The 19,389-nt window shown below is 39.5% G+C and overlaps 1 long non-coding RNA gene across 6 annotated transcripts in view; it reads right to left on the reverse strand.

Moving 5' to 3' along the window:
- The window catches only part of LOC136022188 (uncharacterized), a 65,493-nt gene that overhangs the window by 41,675 nt on the left and 4,429 nt on the right, over nt 1-19,389 (reverse strand). The gene's annotated exons all lie outside the window — the stretch shown is intronic.

Here is a 19,389-nt window from a genome sequence, read left to right on the forward strand (position 1 = left end):
TTCTGCATGTGAAAAGAGTAACCTCAACAGCCTGGTGTTTAGCTCTGCACAAGGGAGGACACATGGATTTCAGTCCCTCTTCTGGCAGCTACCCTGCAATAATTATTCATAAGAACCAGAACACACACACCCCTTCCCTTTTCTTTAGGACAGCTCTCACCAGCAAGTGACACACTCACTCTTCCTGATCCAAAGCATACTTAATTATTCCATGCAAAACTTCAGTAAAAGGAATTCGGTAAGCAGAATACTAGAACACTTTATAGCCTGGCAATGAGGACATTGCCTTTCAAATTCCTGCAAGAAGTGAATGAGTTGGACTTTGTGTACCTACTGTCCATATGAATGCTCTAATCATTAAGCCCTTGGATAAACAGGGGAAGGGTATAGGGCACTTATGCCTTTTTACCAGCCTAACACAATAAATAAAATTTTTCCATCTCAACTTCATTTTAATCACAAACAAAATATATCCATAGCACGTGAACTCACCAAGCAGCATACCCTTTCTCTCCCTGACCTTTCAGGCCAAAGTGTAGGAACAGGCCACCATCACATAGGGTCATCTGGATACCCACATGGAATGAATAGCCATCCCTTCCAGAGACACTCATCTTTAGACCTCTCACTCCTCTTTCTGGACTGGTATCCAATTTACACAGTCAAGTACGAATCAGGCACCTACAGGTTGTTTTAGTAAGTATTATGGCTGTTCTCCCAGGCCTCTAGAGTACTTCTTTCTCCATATTTCATCTGCTAAAAAGTACCACTACCTCTTCCAGAGGTAGCTGGGTTTTGCATGGAGCCTGTGCTCAGTAAGTCCAGAATGACGGCTCAATTAATTTCTATATACAAAGGAGATAGATACCTCATCTGTGAACCTCAGTGGAACCTATATAGATGAGAGGCCCAAAGCTCTCCAGCACTACCAGGTCTAAACCACCCCTGTGCATGTGGGAAGTAGATTATCAGAGAAGCAGGCATCTGTGGATTGCAGATCCTTCAATGCAAAATTGCAGCAGAGTGTGAATTTTAACCTCACGTACATAAATACCACTTAAATCTATTTTGTGGATTTAACCTTTAGGCCTTTTTAAAAAAGTACTAGCCTCAGCAGGTATTTTTCTCTCTTTGCCACTTTTCTCTTTCCTATCTAACCTGTGAATTAAAAGAGTGAGCCAGTTTATAACAAAGCTACAAACCACAGTTTGGAAATTAAAAAAGATAGAAGGCCAATTTGCTTAACATCAACCCCACTTGAATGAACCCCAAGTTCATTGGGCATTTATCCTTAAAGTATACTTGACAATGGCGCAATATGAAGCTGAAATACTCAAAGGCAAAACTGTTCTGGAATAATCTGCCCAATACAAACCCTTTCTCTGTCCTAAAAGAGAGATGGGCTCTGGAAGTTTACTGGTCATGAATGAGAAGTCTCACTCTATACCACAATATGTTAGCAAATGTATCGTGAAGCCATGCCAATGCATTACAGTGCAGGATAAAATACAAAACGTAACAGGACAGGTCTTTAAAACAATGCAGACTATAAATTAATAGGATAGCTGCTTCCTAGAAGCTGAAAATATGGGTTAAATGCTAGCTTCAAATCTGTGCAGCAGGCTCCTTGACTAGCATTTGGCTCTCAATAAAGAGATTACTGTAGGATTAAGCCTTACCTTGGGAGACAGAAAAGAAACAAATCTCTAATTATCTCTGCTCCTGTAGTCTGGCCATGATTTCTTTTTCTCTGAGGAAAAATAAGCTTTGTATTGTCTATAGAGTTTAATGTGTGTATTCTTTCGGTTAGTTTATATATATATGAAAGTATTAATAAGGTAACACGTAAGTCCTATTTACTACTTCTTACATGTGCTTTTTAATAGGAATATTTTTTGTAATTGCGTTTGCAGCATATGCATATTGTCACGCGAAAAAGCCCCCTTTTAAATATTTTGCTCTATAATCTGAAATTTCCTTTGGTGTATGACCTAAACCACTTGAACCACTACAGGAGAAGGAATTTTGGATTTGCAATCAATCAGTTTACTTCTTGTTACTATTTAACTAAACTATTGACAAATATTTGCAAAGCAAACTCTTTGTTAATGACTAAACACCATCAAGAACAGAAATAACCTTCCTCATTTAGAGAGGAATGCCATCCAAGGGCAAAATTTATTATCTTATTCTTCCTCCTAGAGGCAAAAGTTGGGAAAAAAATAACTGAGGAAAAAAGACAAAGTCTTGATCTAGAAAAATAAAATAGAAAAACACATGAGATAGTGTTTTGGGGGAATTTGGTGAAGAGGAAAGAGAAGGATGAATGCAGAGAAGAAAAGATGTAGAGAAATGACAGAGAGTGACGACATCACAAGGAGGTACAGGAGAGTAAGGAAAATGCATGAGGAAGATGTGAGAGAAACATGGATTGTTGCATGAAAGGGAAAACCAGGATAAATACTGATGTTACACATCCAGAAGAAATTGAAATCACCATGAAAATCCAATAAACTAAAGAAACAAGAGCTAAAAAAAACCCCAAACCAAAAAACAAACCAACATGAAAAACGAAAACCCTAAGTTATCATTTTCTCATTTGTACTAAAACTAATCTAAATTAAACACACTTGTCTGAATTTAGAGGAAGTCAGGATAGCTCTACAAAATGTTTTTTCACCCTGGAAAATGAGTGTCCAAATCATGATTTTCCTGAAAAGTTTTTATTCTGTTAGGAAAAGCAGAACAAGATAATGTTATTCTGAGTTAAACGGAATGGATGTTAAGTTTGCCTAACCAATAAAACTGCCTCATTTGGGGTTAATCTATAACTCAACTTTTCCTGCACGAATTGTTGTAGGGTTTCTGGGGAGTTATTGTTAAAACACCATATTCTATTCAATGGACGAACTCTCCCAAGGAGGATAGGAGCTTCCCATCTGCCAGAACTGTTACATTATACACTACTTGCAGGAAAACCAGTGTGCCACAGGAGATGTTGCCTTGAACAGACACCTAGGCTAGAGACCAAAATGGGAACAAGGCACAGAACTGTTTCTTTCACAGAGTCCTCCTTTTCCACTTGTACTAATTATCTGCTTCCAGCCCGCAGCATTATTATGGTTTTCTATTTCCTATCCTCACCTCCTCTCACACCCAAAGATATTTCTTCTACACTCCATGCTCTTACCACTACACATATCTTTTACACTACCTTATCTCTTTTGACATTACCCCTGCCTTCTCTCTCCCCCCATCCTTATTTACTGGACACTGTCTGCTGCCAAGACTAGTATGCCTGCTATGAAACATGCTCACCTTGGTGACTAACATGCTCACCTTGGCGTTTCAGGCACATGATCCTGTCCAGGAATCCTCATTCTTGAATGGCTGTCACTCAGACCCTTTTCATGAGCCCAGAAAACAAGCCTCTTAAGCCAATGCTAGATAAGGGGTCAATAGAGGAAGTGAGTGTATTTCTAAAACATCAAGTCCTTGGTGCATGCTGGCACAAAGGATATATTAAAAAAAAGGAGGGGGGAAAGAGAGGAGGACAAAAGACTCAGTACCAACAAAGCATTTTAAGCATAAAAAAGAGAACATTTTTTGATTATGTGTTGTGATGTATATGCCCATGGGTGTAACACGTACGTACACGACAGGTGTGTTGATGATAAGAAATGTTTCAGCTCCTGTGGATTTTTTTCTTAACCCAAGGACTTGTTATAGAAGAAAACAGATTTCCAAAAATCTATAACAAAAAAATGTAGTAAGATAGTTACATTCAAGATGTACAAAAGAAATTAAGAAATTTAGTCTTGGATCACAGTTCAATTGTAACTAGATTTCTTCTGGCTTTTTTAAAGACAGCAACTTTGTGTATTTTACAAACTAAATAAGCTTATATGCAAAATTAGCTACTATGTATTGCAAATTTTTAAGACATTTTAGCCTTTCCTTCTGGAATCAATTAACCTCACTGGTTAGTCACACAGGGAAAAAACCTTTTCAAAGCTTCCCTCCAAAGAACATTTGTGTCTGAATTATGGGAGACCTAAACGATGAACCAGTCAAATGTTCACCAAATCCTGAGTAAATCAGCTTTGTGTTGGAGGGGAGCTGTCTTCCACCCCCACAAAGGAATTTCAAAGGTGCGAGTTACTCAATGTACTTGTATTTTTCAACAGAAATAACAGATGTTCTCAAGTTTCTCCAAGCTGTGACTCCAACTGTTGTGCTGAAAAGAAGTCATGACCCATCTCCTACAAACATATTAAAACCAATTTTATTTCACTTTACATTTTATTAGCCAGTTGCTCTGTCTATTTATACCATTAAACATGATGCTTTCAACGACAAAAGGGACTCATCACATACTACTTGAAACCAGTGTCAGCACTCCAACTGGGTGCCAGAGTCCTTTACAAACATTGGCAAGCATACTCAATGAACTCATGTTTAAAGAAGTCAAATCTTTGCATAATTGCTAATGTTTTGTGGTATTCAGAATACCCAAATAGCCATGGGAAGCAAAGCAGTTTGTCAAGGATCTGTCCTTTTCTAGTTACACCCCAAAACTGTAAGACTAGACCTGTGTGCTCTTTATTTTGTAAAAGAGGTATTCTTAGATGCCTGCTTGAATAAAGCACATACGAATCAGTGATGCAACCATGGTATAAAGCTCATGAAGTTTAGCGCAGGGCAGGACTAAGTCAAGTTCACAGTGGATACATGTACCTTTAAAAATACGCAAGTACCATTTGCATGATCTCTTTTGACCACCTCGTCCCCTACCTGTGAGTGTGACAAGAGGTAGCACGTGATGTGCAATTTCTGAATTAGGCATATAGCAACTGGTCAACTAACGTACCTTAGGAAATGGTAACAGCTGAGCTCCTTGCAAAACCTTTTCACCATGGGAGCCCTCAGGTGAGTTTCTCTCTATCCAACTGTCAATAATCACAAAACTTGGATGATTCCATCTTGGTTTGATATTTAAAAACAATTTTCTTCTCAAACTTGGCAGAAATTCGTCCATAGATTCAAAACTTGTTATGGAGAGATTGATAGACCATGAAACCAGGTAAAATAGTACTATTGCACAAAATGAAAGCAGCCCATGCTGAATACATTAAAATTGCCTGACTGACAGACCCTAGAAAGCAATTACCATGGTGAAATCATTAACTCGTACTGTGTTAACTCTGGGGAGCTCTGAAAACAAAGATTCTCTTTTAGAGAGAATTTTTAGAGAGAACCCCATTTGTCAGTGACCTAAGAGAACAGTATCTTTCTCTTCAGGACTTATGGGCTGAAATACTAAGAGTTTGTTATCCAAGTCAGACAAGCCTATCACAGTAAAGCCTTCACTTAAATCTCTGTTGATAACTTGTTCCAGCCATATTCATATATGTAATATAGTCACTTGTTCCAGTCATATTCATAATCCCATGAAACTTTCTTAAGCATGATGCAGGTTGCATTTCGTTACTTTAGGAGATATCAGATGATTGTAAGCAATGAAAAAGTATTTTTGATTTTGTCTTATAGTAAATGACACAGGTTTTAGTGTAATAATGTCAGATAAAGAATGTCTGTCTTCTTACAGCATTGTCTCAGTCAAAATATAATTCTGAAGAAAAAAAAATGTTTCAAGTGCTGACAATTGAACTGAATTCATACAAAATAATTTCTCTAGTCCCTTGTTTCCTACACACACCAGACAGAGAGCCCCAGCATGTAACCTTTGAGGCTTTTTCACATAAAGGAGAAAGCCATCCTTACCTGTAGTCAGAGAGGTTTTGTCTGTGTATGGTTTATTCATCTAGCGTGTATGTTAATTGAGCAACTTAAGTCAAAGGCCTTTTTACTGTGTACCTGCTAGAATCAATGCTTAACATCCAGATGATTAATAGGGTTGGCAGCTTGGGAATCACATCTTTCAGAATACTAAAGAGTCGAATATCTAACAGTGTTTATTTGGTGTATAATCCACTTTTTGAAAGTATAAATATTCTGAAACTTCATGGCCTGTCACCTTAATTAGCCAAACTATTAGACTATTAAAGAGACATTTTGTTATCAGTGCTTTTTGTTCCTGAGTTAGGGCTAGGAAAAAAAAAAAAGAAATAGTTTTGCCTTTCAATGCTTGCGTGGTGAAATTACTAAGAAATCTACTGAGAATTGTGCTCAGAATTGTACTGAAATCACCAGGATTAAACTCTGTATAATTTAGATTCAGTGAATAGCTTCAGGGACTGATCACCACCCCAGGGGGACTGAAACCCTCTATTCTCAACTTGGCAAGTGTGTTCACACCACTGGGGCTCAGTCCTACAGAAGGCTTTGAGAATAGTTTTCACCTTTTCACTGTTCAATCCATAGACTCTCCTGTGATTAGTCCAACAGTATGCAGATGATAGTTGGACACATTTAAAGGTATATCTATCCACCAGGAACTGGACAGAATCGTGCCCTGCACTGGGCTCATTTTAAATCAGCAGTTCATTAACTCTATTCCATGGTTGCATCACTGATTCAAATGTGTTTTATTCAAGTAGGAATTTGGTGATACTTTATGAAAGAGAGAAGACATGTCTACCTTGCAGTTTTGGGGTGCAACTAGAAAAGGACAGATTCTTGATAAACTGCTTTGGTTCCTGTACCTGTTATTTGGCATTCTGAATACTTCAAGATGTTAGAGATTATGCAAAGACTGGACCTTTTTAACCTAGAGACATTATGAGGTAATAAAGTCATGGAAAACACAAAAACAATGCAGGCTTATTGTAGGGAGCTAAGACATAGCAAACAACCATATAGAAAAACAGGTTTAATTTGTTTGCTTCCCATACATCTCTTTTATTAGGCTGCCAAGCAAAATAAAACAAATGCCCTACATAAACTCTAGTGTATTATGCGAATAGAGTTGTCTTTATCAAATGTACTTGCAATCTTGCCAGAAAATAGTATCAAAGTTGTTTGACAAGGCCCATTTTTCTGAATAAAACAGGCACTTTGTTGTCAGGAATGAAAATGTGATATTCTAGCTGCTAAATATTGAAAGCATGTAGATCCCACAATTCTCTAGCTTTCTGTTCGCCTCTCAATGGTGTCTTAGGTCTCTAGAAATCTTAAACAGCATACCCTGGTTATTAGCCTAAATTCTGCTCCAGTCTCACCACTTCCAACTGCTTTCCAGAAGTCATAACTTCCAACAGAACATTCACTTTTCTCTGCCTACATGTGAGATGATAAAATTACAGAATTTCCAAAAGAAACGGAAAGAGGTAAAACAAATGCCATTTTGTATTAGCTCTCCATAAAACAGAATTGTGCATTCTAAACCCTAAATTCTGAACAGATGTGGCCAGATGTCTGTCCAGCCAGCATTGTGGGTGAATTCGGTTGTGACGCTGGTAAGGAACTTGTAAAAAGCACCACTTGACCCCCTTTGAACTATCCTGAGTATGGTTCTTGGTGAGACAAGCAGGGTGGCTATAGCCCCTCAGGGTGAAGTTTGGTAATACAAGCTAGTAAAAGTCACCTGCCTCAAAAGGCACAGTCCAGGTCCCCCTCTTTCTCTACTAGTCCCTATGTCAAATTCTTCCTGGAATCAACAGATTGAAGCAACTTTGGTATGGCAAGTTAAACATCCTATGTTGGTGCTACTTCCTGGATGTTTATTACAGACTTACTAACAACATGAGTAATTTGGTTTACTCTGGTTTTATAATTAATATGTTCTTAAAATTACATCTAAACCCACACTCATTGTAGCTTGCTCTGTACAGACATAAAACTAAAAGGCTGTTTTAAAGTGCTTATGACTTATTTCTAGGCTTATAGAGAGAAGTCAAGCAGGAAGAAGATGTGATACTAGTTCATATGAAAAAGTGTATCTATGAAAACAGTTATGTAGCTATGCTCAGACTCTGACAAACATTGGAGCAGAGATGAGATGCTTGAAAAAGCAGAGGAAGATAGGCTTAGGAGTATTTACACAGATTTTGTGCTATGCATAATCACCTGCATAGGCGAAAACATGAAAGTGAATGAATATACAAAAGTGCTTTAGAGAACTGGCATTGTTCATACAATGGCAGTGAGGAACAACTTCTTGGTGTTGTAGATGAGACATGGCTTGAAAAGTAAAGAAAAGTCACTTGTATTTCACACAGCGAAGAAGAGAGCCAATAGCATTGTGCAAAAAAGAGGAGTGACAGGATTAGGACAATAAGCCAAGAAAATGACCTTTGCAATTGGACTGAAAGACAATGGAAGTGTTGTTAAGTGCATATATGTTACGCAGGTTGTTCTGGCAGGGAGGGAGGCAGGAGGCCATGGGAGCTGAAAAGGTAGGTAAGACATACCTGAAAGTAACAGGGCAGAAATCAACTGTTGCAAGCAGACTGGAGACCACAGAACAGCTACTTTGGATGAGCACATCCTACCATTAAGTGTCCTATAATTAAAGCTTAGAAATATTTTGTAAGAAATTCATACATATTTGAGACTGCAGTTGAGACTGGAAAGCTGCAGTAATGAAGACTAACTCAGAAACAGTGTCAGTCCTGAAACATATAAGCACATGCTGAAGTTCAAGTAAATGCGAAATTCTTGGTGTTTGCTTTCTTAAAACAGAGGTGAGCCTCAGCTAAGTCTAAACAATGACATTACAGTTACTGTCTTTCTCCCAGTGTCTCTACAGTTTTCACACCAGGACTTAAAAACTGTGAGCCAGAAGAAATGAAGGACAAGTCTTAAGAAAAGGCCTGTCTCCTGCCAGGACTCTTAAACACTGATTTGGGGATACAAAGACGATGTGTATTTGGATTAGTAGGCTACCCATGGATTTTCCCAGCATAGTGAATTCCCCTGGACTCTAAAGGTCTGGGTATAGCATAAGCAGTAAAGCAATTCCTGCTTTGTCCAAGAAAAAAAGCTTTATTTTTACATTCTGTCCAGGTGTTGTTCTGCCAGGGAAAAGGGACTTGTAAGCCTTTAAGTGTTGTATACTGACCAAATTCTGTGTTAGAAAGTTCCATGTGGACAAATCAGACTACAGCACACATTTAAGGAAACTCAAGAGACCTACAGGAGTGCTTTCATGCAGTGACAGCAAAGAAAACTCCTACAGCTAGCAAAATTCAGCTGTGAACTGCTAATTATCATGTGCTCCAAACCTCCTTTTGCAGACTAAACCCCTCTGCAATTGAAGCTCTGCAATCTCTGAAAAGCTATCTGGAGCTTATCCTCTGGAGGCGGTTGGAAGAAATGGAATGACCCTTCCCTGACTAATTTTGTAGCTTTATCTGCCTTCACAGATGGAAGATGAAATTCCAGTTTTGAAAGCTTTTATATAGTCTTGCCATACTTTTAAAAAATACCCAGTTTTGCATTTAGCAAAGGCAAAACAAATGCTTTTTGACCTATAGGGCCCTAAGAAATGATCCATCATCCTCTTCTCAGGAGGAGAAAAAGCTGCCCTGGTATAATTAGGGCCGCCTCCTGTGCTCGCATACATCCTGGTGGTCTGAGTCCAAGCTATATCCAGCCTGGGAAGGAATGGTGCCACCCAAATGTTGCCTTACAGTGGGGAGATGTGCCACCTTTCCAGCATGGCCTGTAAGGAATCAAAGACAGGATTACCCAGTGCTACTAGCTCAAAGCACTAGCAAGATGAAATAGTCCTGTATATCTTTATTATACTGCATTTTATGTCTTGGTAGGGTTTCCCCCTTTCCTTTTCTAGGACTAGAATCAATTTGTGTTTCATTCTGATCTACAAGTCTATGAACTTCTAAATACACAGCCATCAGGTCTTGCAATCAGACAGTTCTTTATGACACTCCGTATGGGTTGTCTGGCAGGCTTTCACATGACACTGTCTTCTCAGCATAGTAATGTTTCATCTGGTCCATGGTAGAACACAGATAGTTTTGATATTTTTGATCATTATCTGCTAAATGCATTTACTGAGCAACACTTCTTACCTAAATAAAAGCATAGCTCTACATTTGGTATTAATTTCTTACCAGATTCCCTCTTACTGAATTATGTAGAGGTCACATTGTCTTAATACTCTACACTGCTTACAGCTGTAGTGTTTTTCTTTAAGAAAGGAGGCTTTTTTCCTCAATCTTGCCCAGATTAAATCTGATCACTTTTAAGACACATATTTAAATACAAGAACAAGAAAAGAGAAACTATCCTTCTACAAACTCATCAGGAATTTGCATCATGGACATAATTTATTGTTTTACTGTATTCAGCAAATAGAAAACCACAGGACTGTGCTTATGGTATCAGCATTTAAGGCTCTATCTTACAAACAAAATGAATAATCCAGTAGCCATAAATTTAATACTTTGCTTCTTGTTGCCAGCTCCTTGTTTGTGTAAATGGCCACACACTCACTGCAGAACCAGTGCTGGCCCAGAATAAGAATGTATTTGATTTTTGCCCCCAGTGTTAGATTTTGAGTTCCTGTCTGCAGTAATTAATTATAAACCATTGCTCCCAGGCTGCCTTCTCTATTACTGTTTTCTAAACAGCAGCTCATGGGTTTGTATATAAAATTATTATTATTTCTTCCCAGGTGTATTAACTTACATTTATCTATATTAAATCTCATTTCTCTTTCCTCTGTCCATCTCTCAAAAGTTGTCCCTAACCTTATTCTCCAGTGAGGAGAGATCCTTTCCCAGAGCTGTTTTGTTTATGGGATGCATTGCTGGAAGGGTGTAATAGGTAAAATAATTGTTTAGCTCTTCTAGACTTCACATTTCCTCTTTTCTGCATTCCAATTCTGCTCCCTCTGATGTAGTCACTGTCTTCAGTTCAACCAAGCACATGCATTTAAAGAGCTGGCCCATTGTCTGGATGATGGCAGTAGTCCAGTTATGGAAATTTCTTAATCCTTTGTTTGGATTAAATTTCTTGTTCTCTCCTGAAACAAGCATGGGGAATGAGAGAGGAGATTACACTGCATCCCAAGCTTACAAAAAAAAGAATTTCATAAAAGCCACTTGTAAATACTCTCAGTGTCTGCTGGTTTTCTGCACCTGAAGGAAGTTCTTTAATTTCGTGCCAGCACTTTCATTTTGGCCTGTCTGGATTCAGCTGTGTCGCTACTGGACTTAAGTTTCATTTTTAAGCTGACAGATTCTTGGTTCTGGGCTAGCTTTTGGCACAGCACCCCCGGTACTGTACATCTTCATTGATTTGTACCCTGATGTCTCTCAAACCTTCTGTAATTATCTCTGCATATCAGCAAAATGAAGATGAACTAGCCAAACACTATCTGTCAGATAGCTTTTGACAAAACCTTGCCCAGGAAGTAGATTTGCCTGATCCCAGGCAGCAGCCTAACTGAATCTGGGCCAGCCCCTCATACAGATGAGAAAGTGCATCTTTCCCACCAGTATCATTTGAAATGTTCTTGAAATGCTCTAGAGATGACAACAGTTCCTGCAGTAGCCTACTCAGGGGTTTGGAAGTTCCTGCTCCCTTCCTGGCTTTGGCACTAATGATCATGCAGTCCCGCAGGGAGTCAGCTCAGCAATGATGCTAATTAATTACTGCAGACAGGAGCTCAAAATGTAACATTGTTGAAAAAAACAAATGCTTGTGCCGTTTTGTCTGCAACGGGTCTCTAAAGGCTGCATTTTGGGAAAATCTTTAACACAGCCAAGTATCTCTCTCTCGCTCTGCTGTTACAGAAATACAGTGAGTAATGAAGGACAGGATACCAAATGCAACAAATTACAAAGCAGAAAAAGTAAAAGATAGGATAAAGAAAACATATTTCTCAACAGTTTTAACAGTAGGGTGCTCTTAGGAAGGATATGGCTAGGAACACAAGACTGGAAGAGACCATCTGGGTCACTGAGTCAGTCCCTGCAAACCCAAGCTGTTGTTCAATAATCACGAACTTCAGAATGATCCACGGACTATTGACTTCTCATACCTCCATAGATAACAGGCCTCTTTCAACATCTTACAATAATCTTAAGACCTACTGTGAACACAAAATCACATCAATAATGTGCTTCAGGAAAAGAACAAGTGAATTCATGGATATTGTCAGTGTCTGAGGACACAGATAAATGACCCAGCCATTTTCCCTTCCCCTTCTCACCACACGTACCAGCACACTGCATCAGATCAGGTCACAAGTTCGGCTGAAAATTCAACATACAAAATAGTGACTCATTTTCAGCCACATTAAATCTCTGAAATTGGTCGAGAATGAGCAGGTCTTTTTTTTTTCTGCAAGCTTAGTTCTTAGCTGCAAAGCTCCCTGGACCAGCCTACTCCTCACCTACACAAACACTAAAGGGGATCATAGAATCATAAAATGGTTAGGGTTGGAAAGGACCTTAAGATCATTTAGTTCCTGCCAGGGGCAGGGCCTCCTCACCCTAGACCATGTCACCCAAGGCTTTGTCCAACCTTTAGCTCTGCTTTGTTGAACTTCATGAAGTTGGCATCAGCCCACCTCTCAAGCGTGTCAAGCTCCCTCTGGATGGCATCCCTTCCCTCCAGCATATCAACTGAACCACACAGCTTGGTGTCATCAGCAAACTTGCTGAGGGTGCACTCAGTACCACTGTCCACATCACTGACAAAGATGTTGAACAAGACCGGTCCCAACACCGACCCCTGAGGGACACCACTCGTTACCCATCTCCAGTTAGACATCGAGCTGTTGATCACAACTCTGTGTGTGGCCATTCAGCCAGTTCTTTATCCACAGAGTGGTCCACCTATCAAATTGATGTCTCTCCAATTTAGAGACAAGGATGTCATGCGGGACAGTGTTGAACACTTTGTACAAGTCCAGGCAGATGACATCAACTGCTTTGCCCCTGTCCATCAGTTCTGTAACCCCATCATAGAAGGCCACCAATGACAGGCCACCATGATAGCTCTGACTTAGACAAGGACAAACTGCTATGGAACTGCACTGCAGAGATGAAATGTCTCATTGCAGCAAATCCAACCAAACAGCTAGCTGACACTGAAAGGAGCAGTTCTATACAAGTCTGCCTCAATTGGTACTGCTGCTCAATAAACTATTTAATAACTTCTCATTTTTTCAGTGAGGTTTGCCTTCCTCAAGTTCAGCTCACTATGGCCATCAGAAAAATGGAAATACATGGCCAAGGATGAGGGAGAGATGGAGAATGACCTCACTTTTTTTCACTGGCAAACTGCTAGAGTTGTGTGGTTGCATTGCAAATCTGTGTGGCATTAGCAGTTCCCTCTGAATGCTCAGATCTGCTCCTGTGCCATTTTTGTGTTAGCATCCACAGTCATACAGCGTCGTCAGGGACATGATTAAGGGCCTAATTAAAGTCAAGAAGTCTGGAGGAAAAAAAAAAGCACCTTTTTTTTTCAGTCAGAGGTGTTCCTGATTGAGTTCATGTTAGATTGAGTTCATGTTAGAGCAGAACAAGAAAAAGTGGATAGGTGTAGTAGCTAAGGAGTTGTAGGAGCTGTGGGCAAATTTTTCAGATGATCCAAGGAGGCCTGTTCCTGAGCAAGGGGTGGAGATAGCCTGCTGCAAGCACCGAGCTGGACTAGATGACTTCCGGAAACTGGAATCAAGACAAATTCAAGACTGAAATAAGATATGATTTCTTAGCAGTGGGAGGTAACTAAACACTGAAACCACTTGGCAGAGGAGGTGGTAGAGTCACCACTGCTTGGAGTCTTTAAGGTGAAATAAGGTATTTCCCAGCAGGCATCAGTCCAGTCTCTAGTAAAACTACTGGAGGAGATTAGGTAAAATGATCACCAAGGTTGCTTATAGCCTTCCAACCAAGAAGCCTTTTTATACAACTCTATGAATGCACCCCAACAGAGTGCCTGCTATGCTGTTTGAGTTGGGGAATTGAGGCTGGGCCTACAGTATCAAATTTATAATGTCCCTTCTGGAAGAAACAGTGCCCTCAGATCCCAGGCACAAATTTGATCTAAATATTTATCATCTGCTAGCAGCAGATGGATTTTTAAAAGAAATGGGAAAAAACAAACAAGCAAACAAACCAGCAACCAAACATATACTGCCTATAAATATTTACGTAATTTTCATGGGTAATGTTAGCTTTTGTGAGTGTCTCTTTAAAAGCATTTTGCTAAGTGCCATGACTTTAAAACTCAGAGATATCTAGCTGTGCATGCATAAATTTTCCTGGCAGACACAGTGGAAAAATAACTAATTGAAGATGGCATCAAAACGGATTAAAAAAGAATACCCAACTTTGTTTTCTTGACTACCTATTCTGTGTGTGCGTTTCGCTTAGCAGTATTATGTTTTACGATCCATGTTCCTGCTATCATGTGCTCACTATCACTGTCATACCTTGGGAAAAAAACCAGGTTGATGAAATTCTAAAGTTTGCAACAATTACTCAGATCTTCAGGGACTGGATTTGAGTGACACTAAACAATTTACAAAATGCCAGGAACAACCATTCTGATATCAAGAAGCTATTAATTTTCAGTGTTTTCATAATTTCACAGGTGTCAAAACTTAATCCATTATGTCCAAGTATATTATGCTGCATAGTTCCTCGCTGACTTGCCATGGGCTAATTATTGATGGTTCACTACATTCTAATAAAACTTATATCTCATGTCTGTCAAATGGAAATGAAATAACAAGAGAGAAGTTGCCAAAATGACTACTTGAGATCCTTTAAAGAATACAAAAGAAAAGAAAGATGTTCTAATACCCTCTATCCCACAGGTCATTCCAAACACTGCCTCCTGAGCAACGTCTTTGTCTCACCTCTTCAGCTTACCTTTTTCTTACTAATAAGCACCAGCCTTCATACAAACATCAACTTGAATCTTCAAATTATTTTGGAAGAATGCTATGTTTATGGATATATTAATCAGATATTTGAAAAGACAGCAATTCTGCAGTCAGTGCTTTGGGAATATACTTGACACCCAGCTACACAGACACAGAATTTATACTGTAGTCATGACTGTATCTCTAAGCTGAAACATTGCTTTGTCTCACTGAAGGGGGAATGTAGGTCTCCTGATAAATGTACTGGCAGAGATATGCTTTGTTCTTTGCATACTGCTCCTGCCTCCATGATCCTGCAGTAGATTCACAATTTCTATAAAATTATGGTGGCTAAAACATTTTCCACCCTCTTCTTTCCTGCTCCTCTCTGTACTTACGGTCTTAATTAAGAAGTAAATAGAACAGTCTTAAGAAGCAGCTTTGTGTGATATCCATCATTCCACAGCAACAACTCACAGCCTGAAATACACACTTAAAAGGACATATTCTGTTTTTACCAAGGAGGTAATTCCTGGCATAAGGCCACATCTGACACGTGTACGTGGCAAATGCAAATGTTCCTGCAGTTAAACCCTACAGTGGTAATGAACAAGAGGCCACGGATGAACAATTTCTCTCTCTGGATGCACACATATGGCTGGGTGCAATATATGCATGGAATCCTTCAGCCAGGTCTGAGCTGGTGTCACAGGCACTGTGTATGTACATGACCACAGTGCTGTAGCTAACCTAATTAGCACCATGTTCAACCTAATTAGCACCACCTACCAACAGGGTTAAGTACTTTGGGTGCAGCAGCACTCACATGCAGCTGCTGCTTCCTATTCTGCAAGTACCTTGATGAGTATATGCTCTGTTAAGTTGTGTGCTCTGTTACATGGTGTTGAGGTGCCCTCTGTCCTGTTTGGCTTTTCAAATGGCAAACACAGATAATTTGGTTTTAATGCTTCCAAGGCAATGTAAAGCTCTACTTACTACTGTTTTTCCAATACATTTTCTATTTAACTGAATAGGAAAAAAAATGCTTAGCATACAAAAATACTAGGATAAAATAAGTTTAGGAAATGCTTATACATGTGTCTAAAAAGAACCTAAACAATGAAAACAACTAGATGAAAAGAAATCCCTAAGTCTCTATGCTCAGCTGCTCATGTAAGCGCTGACTTTCTGCTATCTTGTCCCTGGGGGACTAATTTACATTCTGTAAGATGTTACTGTAAACTGCTTAGTAGCAATGCTGTGTCCATTTGCACAAGCATGAATGATGATCCAAGGTGTGAAGCAACAGAAAATCAGCCTCTGGTATTTATATATGACCTTAGGGAAGTATATCTCCTTCAGAGCATAGCTTTGGGAATTTTTGTTTTCCGAAGAAGAGCTTCTGTGGCAGTTTAATCCCTTTTAGCTTCTCAAATAAACTGATAAGAGTATGTCCATTTCAAGCTAATACGTGCACACACTAGTTGTAGTAATGAAATCCAAACTTCTTACAAGCAACTAAACTGGGCATTATCAGCTGGCAGTTTACTCTATGTGTCATGGTAGAAGAAATCTTGAGAGATTTGAAGGATGCAGCAATTGCTTCAGGGAGGGTATTCCATATGTTGAGGGTGCCCAAAAGGACATCATTAACACAGCTACAAGAAAAGCAGATGGATTAGATATGGAGACTGAGAGGACAGCAGATGACAGGAAAAGGCAAAGTTGTTAAGTGTCACAGTGCAATTGAAAATGCAGCTGAACTGACAGAGCACCCAGCTGCTGCTGAGTGGGTGGGCTCCATAGGCATTCAACAGAACAGCCACAGTAAACCCTTGGAAGTGGTGAATGCTTCTGTGGCAGGTTAGCTACCACAATTGGCTCCCTTGGGTGAGACAAGCATCAGTGATGGCACAAGGGAAGCACCAGGAACCAAGCCACAGTGAGGGGTGAGGAAGGAGGTACAGCACTACCCTTTCAGCAGGAGCTAGCTATTAGTTTGGCTTAGCTCTATCATCAAAATCCAGTCACAGCTCAACAGGTAGCAACACTGCTACATAAACCAGCCTAAGTCATTGCTGTTCTGCAACCCTGCATCTCTCACCACTTGTCTCTATCCCAAACCAACCCTGCAGCTGCACCAGAAGAAGTGCTGCCTGACAGACTGTAATGGAGAAATACGCTGGTTGAAAAATGTACCTCTTCACACTCCCCCATGCTGCTTTTCAGCCAGATCAGGTTCCTAATCTGGTTCATCACATGGCTGAACAAAACTGTGCCAGCAAACTAGCAGGCATACCAAAGAGACAGGAGTGGATGGGTGGGAGCAGAGACTGTCTTAGGCCAGCAGAGCTGCAAAAAAATTGTCAAACTGCACTCTCATAGGGCTAGAGAGCTTGCAGAGACAAGGAAATCTGTGGAGATATACTAAAGAGGTAAATACAAAAAGGAGGCACAGAAATAGACTGGGGAGATAAGTGCAAAAATAGTGGTTCAAGAGACCTTTCTGAAAGGTCAGGTCAGGTGTAGGGAAAAAAATGTCATAAGCAGGATGAGAGATAACAAAAGCCTTAAAAAGCGTATCTGTGATGTGGACAGAGATAAGAAGAGACTTTAGAGAAGGAAACAAAATTCATATATATCACGATAAACAGGTCAAAAAAGAGTGGAGTCAAAGACAACTCCCAGGTTATAGGTCTGATTGACAGAAAGTAATTGTGTGCCTTCCAGGCAGGATCACAAAGTACCTACCCAGGAAAAACAGGAGTCCTTGTGTGGGGACGGCAGATGGAGTTTCAAGTCAGGACACTCTCTGAAACACTATACATTTCTTCAACAGGTGGAAGCTTTTAATTCTGAATGAGTTTTTTCAAATGAGCTTAAAAGCTAGCAAACTTGCACTTCTTCATAATGCACTTCAAATAAAAGTGGCCGGTATTAACAGCAATGCCACAGAAGACAGGGACCAAAAATTTTTCAGATGTTCTGTAAAACTTCATACAGGAATCCAGAATGGGACAAAGCCACACCTTTTTAGCCTTTATCTTTTTGAGGGGAGCAAGGGCATTCAGATGCAGAAGCCTTGACTCTACCTCCACTGAAATTTTGCTGCAAGTACTGCAAGTAGGAATGTTTACAAGCTGGGTTTGATGACAAATCATTACACCAAGCTGGGAAATGAGTCCACATTTGTCTGTTTCAGTAACGGAATGAAAAAACAAGCACTCTCACTTTTTGGAGTTATACTCAACTTCTGGAGATATTTCCATGCAATCTTGTCTCCTTCAGTGCCATCCAGTGGAATTAATGTGAAATATCATGCCTACAATATTTCAGAGAGGGATATACAAAAATACCACAGCACACAAAACAACTTTATATTTTCAGCAGGTGCTGTTCATACCAGGTAAATTGCAGGCTGTCAGGGATATTGGTATAACAATAATGAAAAATAGAACCATGATTTTCAATAGCAATAATTCAAATTAAATCTGACATTGTTGCCTGGAGTCTCAGGAAAGCTCCTTATATAATTTCTAAAATAGTTATTTGTGTCTGCAAAATATGTAGCACATACAAAATTCATACTGGTACAGCATGGTATAAAGATTTAATAGCATCCATTTCTGTAATGCACCTATCCACAACCCAAGCCAATAAAATATTAGTTGTAATTTTTCCTCTCCTCCAAGGCATGAATAGTTTGACTGCAAGAGCAGGAACATTAGATTTATGGGTGCTTACACTCTCAATAATACATGTATTTTTAAAACATATTCACACATATCTATATTGTATTACATACGCATGTGTATGTAGACATTCATATGTGTTGTACACATATATATGCACACACGCAAATAAACGTTCACTATGTTACAGCTTCATAATAGATTCTTTTTTTCAGATAAGACCTCCGTGCCCTTTTAGTGCTTTCCTGAATCCTCTTGAATTTCAATGAACTTATGCCAATATTTGCATTAAGATTCCTAAGGCTGTTTTCTTGCCTTTTCCAACTCCAGGATAGAGCCGCCTGCCAAAGGCCGAAGGCTTCCTACCTAAAAAACTCTTTAAAGGTGGCTTTCAAGAAGGATTTCTGGAAATAAATGGATCTCTACCTCTTTTGTTCCTTTACAACACACAGAAAAGACAAGAAAATATCTTATACTAAATTAGAAAAGCAGAATATTTTATTGTGTTACTTACCCTAGCAGATGCCTACTGCAATGGGGAAAAAAACCCCGAACCCAAACCCACATCGAAATGCTAATGTCTCTGTGCTCACAGTTCTAACTTTCCTAAGTCTCTATTCAAATTCCAGTGGTTCCTCTGTCAGTGCTCCTCTTCCCATCACAGCTTGTCCCCTTGCTCAGAGTCAGGACTTGATCCTGTTTGATTATGTCTGCTCTATCAATGTGCTTTCACTGCTCTGTTTTCCTCACTAGTTTCCACATCTATCCTCTCTCATTTGTCTTTGTCCTAGGCTCCTGGCATACAGTTCATTCCAATTCCTCTTCTATATGTATCTGTGCCCTTGCCTTGAACTCATTTCCTTCATTTCTCCTTGAGAATTTAATTTCCTT

This window comes from Lathamus discolor, chromosome 1 (assembly GCF_037157495.1).
Source record: "Lathamus discolor isolate bLatDis1 chromosome 1, bLatDis1.hap1, whole genome shotgun sequence".
NCBI classification, from domain to species: domain Eukaryota; kingdom Metazoa; phylum Chordata; class Aves; order Psittaciformes; family Psittacidae; genus Lathamus; species Lathamus discolor.